At 36.3% G+C, this 6789-nt stretch overlaps 1 pseudogene; it reads right to left on the bottom strand.

Moving 5' to 3' along the window:
• Positions 1 to 1732: 1732 nt before the first annotated feature.
• Positions 1733 to 6595, bottom strand: LOC133814795 (uncharacterized; annotated as a pseudogene).
• Between the last annotated feature and the right edge of the window lie 194 nt (positions 6596 to 6789).

Raw genomic sequence — 6789 nt, 5'->3', positions numbered from 1 at the left:
TACACAGAAAAAGAGCTGACTAACAACTTCCTACAGCTCTCAATGAAAGCACCAAAATGTTTACCGAGTTTTTCGGAAACGAATACAAACAGAATAATAAAAAGATAAGAACTGTAGAAATGCTGAAATGTAACTAAACAAACAGTGTTTTTACGTGGTTCAGGCGTTAACGAGCCCTAGTCCACGAGTCGATGTTATTATACTTGGAAAGGATTACAGTAAGATGGCTGGTGTACAAGAACTTCACACACTCACAATGTTTCTCTCGGGTTCTCTTGAAGAAGAAGAAGCTAGAGAGATTTTAGCAGAGTTCTTGCTATGTGATTTGTTGGCCGTCCCCCTTCTTGTAAAATGAAGGGGTCTTTATAGCTAGGGTTTCGGATTAGGGTTTTTCTCTACGTACATGAGTCTTAATTACACCAGCCATAAATAGGGGATACAATTACTGTAGTAGCATGGCTACAAGACTCTATGTGGGTATATTTACGTGAAAGTATGGGGAACACACAAAGTCAGCCGTCTTCTCCAAGTTGTCAGCGGAACAGTAGGCGAAAAGGTACCCTTAAGCGTGCTGGGATGTGTGCGGCTCTGACCTGGCGGGCGTGTCAGGCGGGATCCTGTGTCAGGCGGATATCATTCCAAATATGCCTCCTCCAGGACTCGACCGTTTGGTTTTGTTCCGTGCGAGGCACGGAACTGTTTCCGCGGAGACCACTCGAAGAGCTTCTCCTGGAAGGGGCTTCCCCGAAGGATACCCCTTCGGGAGTCCGGGAGAGTTGACGAGTTTCCGTGTTGTGTTTGCTTGGAAGAGTAATCCGGACACTACACGGGAGAGGCGAAGCCTTTCTGTCCATCCGCGAGCTCTGGTCACCTACCGTGAAAGACATCGACAATTCTTCTTCCCCGAGGACATCAATCTAAACGCTATCCGGACATCTGGATAACACATAACTAGCCATTGATTGAAATAACCATCAAAGTCAACCAAAAATATACAAGAATATGATGCACATGCTATGATGGTGGATGACCAAATCTATTTTACCAAATGATGAAAATAGAGAGAATACGGGTGAGTTTTGAGAGATTTGGGTAGATAATGAGTGTAAAATCATGTGTGGGGTGTTTTGTATGAGAGAAATGGGTTGAAAGAGTTATTTTTACCCTTAATACTAAACTTCCCGGTTCATCCGGAATTCCGGATGGAATGTGCCCAACCAACCGGAATTCCGGTTGGTCATATATCAGCAGCTTTTTCGTAAAAGTTGTCTAAAAACTTCGTTTTTACTCCGAATGACCCGAAACTTTTTCCAGAACCTTAAATATGATAAAATGAAGATGCTCAAACAAGAAAATCAGAAAAATGTTGAAAATTGAAGATTTTGGGTAGATTTTTCGATTTTAGTCAATAAAACTGGAAACGTACCCAAAATGAGTTTTATTTATCCAAATTGAAAAATTCTTTTTGCAACGCCTCAAGAATGTTAAATGTGAGGTGTGGGAAGTTACGGTTTCGAAAAATGATGAAAATTGAGCATTTTGGGCAAAATTCCTCTTTTAGGCTTAAAACTTTTAAAAATGCACATTTAAAATGCATGAAATGCATTCAAACTATTTTTCAACCATTTAGAACCTATAGGCATACTAATTTCACTCATTTAGACATGTTTAAACATATAAATATATATAATGATCAATAATGCAAAAATTTGTGTGTGTACTAATTCAAAAAGTATGTCTAAAATATGCCTAAAAATCACAAAATGACCTATAATCTGATTTTTCAAGGAGTACAAGGTCATATATCATTTAGTTAATTTATTTATGCATTTGAAACATGTAAATATCATATTGAGAGTACATATGCATAAATTTATAAGTAAAGAGAGATATGATACCAATGATTTAAAGTCGCTAGTGAACCTTATATTTCATTGAGGTTGGTCATTCCTAGCTCTCTTCTAATGAAACTAAATCTCTCATCACTAAGAGGCTTGGTGAATATGTCCGCTAATTGGAATTCAGTGCTTACAAAGTCTAGTACAATTTCACCTCTTTGGATATGGTCTCTAAGGAAATGGTGCCTTATATCAATATGCTTGGCTCTAGAATGCAAGATTGGATTCTTAGAGAGGTTAATGGCACTAGTATTGTCACACTTTATGGGTGTACATTCAAAATCAACATCAAAATCCTTAAGAGTTTGTTTCATCCAAAGTATTTGAGCACAACAACTACCGGCGGCAATGTATTCGGCTTCGGTTGTGGATAGGGCTACCGAGTTTTGTTTCTTGCTAAACCATGACACTAAAGAGTTTCCTAGAAAGTGACATGTTCCACTAGTACTTTTCCTATCCGACTTACAACCGGCAAAGTCTGCATCCGAGTAACTAATGATTTCAAAGTTTGAGTTCTTAGGATACCAAAGTCCTAGATTCATTGTGCCTATCAAGTATCTAAAGATTCTCTTAACGGCACTTAAGTGGGATTCCTTGGGACATGATTGGTACCTAGCACATAGACCAACACTAAACAAAATATCGGGTCTACTAGTGGTTAAATATAATAATGAACCAATCATACCTCGATACTTGGTGATGTCAACATCCTTACCACTTTCATCCTTGTCCATCTTTATGGAGGTGCTCATAGGGGTTTTCATGGACTTTGCATTGGCCAAGTCAAACTTTTGAAGTAGATCCTTGATGTACTTGGATTGACTTATGAATATTCCATTCTTTTGTTGCTTTATTTGAAGTCCAAGGAAAAAGTTGAGCTCTCCCATCATGCTCATTTCGAATTCACTATGCATACACTTTGAAAATTCTTCACAAAGAACATCATTAGTAGCACCAAAAATAATATCATCAACATAGATTTGTACTATAATAATGTCTTTTGATTTTCTTTTAATAAAAAGTGTATTATCCGCTTTTCCCATTGAAAAACCATTTGAGATAAGAAAAGTGCTTAAACGATCATACCAAGCTCTAGGAGCTTGCTTTAAACCATATAATGCTTTCTTTAATTTATAAACATGGTTAGGATGTTTGTGATCTTGAAAACCGGGGGGTTGAGAGACATAAACCTCTTCCATAATGTATCCATTTAAGAAAGCGCTTTTAACATCCATTTGATACAAGACAAAATTTTTGTGGCATGCAAAAGGTAATAACATTATTATGGACTCAAGTCTTGCTACCGGGGCAAAGGTCTCCTCATAATCAATTCCTTCTTCTTGATTGTAACCTTGGGCCACTAATCTAGCCTTGTTACGCACAATGACCCCATGCTCATCTACCTCATTTCTATAGACCCATTTTGTTCCAATCACCGATTGGTGTGACGGTCTTGGAACTAACTCCCAAACATCATTTCTAATAAATTGATTTATTTCTTCTTGCATAGCTAGAAGCCAAGATTCATCGAACTCAGCCTCTTTAAAATTCTTTGGTTCAATTTGAGAAATAAAAGCAATGAAATTACACAAGTTTCTAAGGGAGTTTCTAGTTGTGACTCCTTGTGAAGGATCACCTAGAATTTGGTCTATAGGATGAGCACTTTTGAACTTCCACTCATGAGGGAGGTTAGAATCCATACCTTTGCTTTCATTTACCTTTTCCTCGGGTGGTTCCTCTATGGGAGTTTGTGATGGAGCGTTAGATGATTCTCCAATGTCAAGCTTTTGAACCTCTTCTCCCAAACCTACAACATCATCATCTACACTTTTGCTTGTAGGAGGGTTAGACTCATCAAATGCAACATGAATAGATTCTTCAACAACATTAGTTCTTTTGTTATAAATTCTATAAGCTTTACTATGTGTTGAATAACCTATAAAAATTCCAACATCGGATTTTGCATCAAATTTTCCAAGGTTGTCCTTGGTGTTCAAAATATAGCATTTACAACCAAAAACTCTAAAATATCCAATGTTGGGTTTTCTCCCTTTCCAAAGCTCATAAGGGGTTTTATTCATGTTAGGCCTAATGAAAACACGGTTCAAAATATAACAAGAAGTATTAACGGCCTCGGCCCAAAAATATTTAGGTAATGAGATTTCATTGAGCATTGACCTAGCCATTTCTTGAATTGTTCTATTCTTCCTTTCGACAACTCCATTTTGTTGTGGAGTTCTTGGAGCCGAAAAATTATGGTTAAAACCATGTTCATCACAAAACAATTCTAAGGCATCATTGTCAAACTCTCCACCATGATCACTCCTAATGGAGGTGATTGAATACCCTTTTTCATTTTGCACACTCTTACAAAATTTAACTAGATTTTCCAAAACATCATTTTTGAGTTTCAAAAATATAACCCATGTAAATCTAGAAAAATCATCAACAATCACAAATGCATAGTATTTACCACCTAGACTAGCAATTCTTGAAGGACCAAATAAATCAATATGAAGCAATTGCAAAGGTCTAGAGGTTGAAATCTTTTTCTTGGAATGAAAAGATGTTTTAATTTGTTTTCCAAATTGGCATGCATCACAAAGTTTATCTTTAACAAAAGGAATAGATGGCAAACCAACAACAAGATCTTTTCAAACCAACTTTGAAATAGAATCCATACTAGCATGTCCTAATCTTCTATGCCACAACCAAGAATTATCATTCATAACGGTTAAACATTTATTTTTGCTATCAAAGGAATCGACATCAATAACATAAACATTATCCTTCCTTTCTCCAACAAAAATAACTTCATTGGTTGAAGCATTTTCAATGGAGCATTTTGAGGATTCAAAAATAATACGAAAATCTTTATCACATAGTTGACTAATACTAAGTAAATTATGTTTAAGGTTATCAACAAGAAGCACATTTTTAATACATGGAGAGTATATGTTACCGATATCACCAATGCCCAAGATTTTTCCTTTTGAATTGTCTCCAAAAGTGACAAAGCCACTTTCCTTGCTCTTAAAACTCAAAAATCTTGATGGGTCACCGGTCATATGCTTGGAACAACCACTATCCAAGAACCATAAGCTTTTGCTCTTCCTTGTTGATTCCTACAAAAATAAAATCATTTGTTGGCCTTTGGTACCCAAACAACTTTGGGTCCTTTCTTGTTAGTTTTGGAACCCTTTGGTACCCATTTGGTCTTGCCTAGATATGCATATCTCTTTACATGACAATATGAAATAGTATGACCATCTTGGTTACAATATGTGCATGTAAAGTGTGGTAGGCTAGTTGGTTTTACAAAGAAGTTTCTCAAAAATTTTTGTTTCCTACTAGGATCATATCCAATACCACTTTTTCCAAAACCACAAGATTGACTCCCTAGCATAAGTTCATAGCCTTCTTTACCTTTTGTAAAAGTATATATGTCATTCTTAAGGCTTTTTATGTTATCATGCAATTTTCCAATTTCTTTCTTATATGAGGAGCAAGTAGTACATTGAGATTTAGTTAAAAGTTCTTTTTCATTTAATTTCAAAATCTCAATTTCTTTTAATAGCATGTTGGTCTTTTCTCTAAGAGTTTGGTTTTTAGCAAGCAATTTTCCAAAATCATTAAATAGATCCTTAAATGAACTAGACAACTCATCATATGGTATTTCTAAGTTATCATCATCATTTTCACTATCATAATCACTTTGGCTAGAAATGCTTACCCCATCATCAAGAGCCATCATGCACATGTTAGCTACTTCATTCTTCTCCTCATTGTCGGAGTCCTCCTCATCACTATTGAGCCAATCCGCCAACATTGCCCTTCCTTTGTATTTATTTTTCTTTCTCATTGGGCAATCCATCTTCATGTGGCCAGGCTTCTTGCATTCAAAGCAAATCGGTGGATCATCTTTGCTTTTCCTTTCCTTTGAGTCATTTCCTCTATGTGGCTTCTTCTCAAAGTTCTTCTTGAATTTCATGAACTTTTTGTACTTCTTTGTGAAGAGTGCCAAGTCCTCCATGTCACTACACATGCTATCCTCATCATCCTCACTAATGGCATGGGATGAGGAAGACTTGAATGCAATAGTCTTCTTTTTCTTCTCAACCTCCTCTTCTTCTTGTGCACTCTTGAAAATTTCATGGTTCATGAGTGAACCAATTAGTTCTTCCAAGGGAAGTGTTGAGAGATCCTTGGCTTCTTGAATGGCAATCACTTTGCCTTGATAGGCTTTGGTGAGACTTCTCAAAATCTTGGTCACCATCTCCTTTTGTGAAAGTACCTTGCCAAGAGAATTCAAACCATTAGTGATAGTAGTGAAACGAGTATACATGTTAGCAATAGTTTCATCCGCTTTCATCTTAAAGTTCTCATATTGAGTAGAATAAATTTGAATTTTAGTTTCCTTCATAGCATTTGTTCCTTGATGAGTGACTTCAAGCATTTTCCACATATCATGAGCGGTAGAGGCTTGTTCAATTTTTTTGAACACATTTAGCTTTAGCATTCTTAGAAAGCATTTTCTTATCTTCTTCGTCATATGCCTCATATGTCTTAATAACTTCTTTACCATTAATGACATGTTTAGGAATGTAAGGACCATTAGACACTATATGCCACAAATCATAATCAATAGATTGAAGATAAGTTTCCATCCTAATTTTCCAATAGGGAAAGTCTACTCCATTGAAGAATGGTGCTCTAGTTGTGCTTAAACCTTCTAACATGTTATTTTGTGAATTACTTGGAAACGCCAAGCTCTAGATTGTGAAATCTAATCAAATAAATGAGCCCTTGCTCTGATACCAATTGTTAACCCAAGAAATGTTTCCAAGAGGGGGGGGGGGGGGTGAATTGGAAATTTAAACTAATTTCGGAA

This window comes from Humulus lupulus, chromosome 2 (assembly GCF_963169125.1).
Source record: "Humulus lupulus chromosome 2, drHumLupu1.1, whole genome shotgun sequence".
NCBI classification, from domain to species: domain Eukaryota; kingdom Viridiplantae; phylum Streptophyta; class Magnoliopsida; order Rosales; family Cannabaceae; genus Humulus; species Humulus lupulus.
The sequence above is the reverse complement of the archived record's forward strand: the minus strand, read 5'-3'. Positions and strand labels throughout refer to the sequence as shown.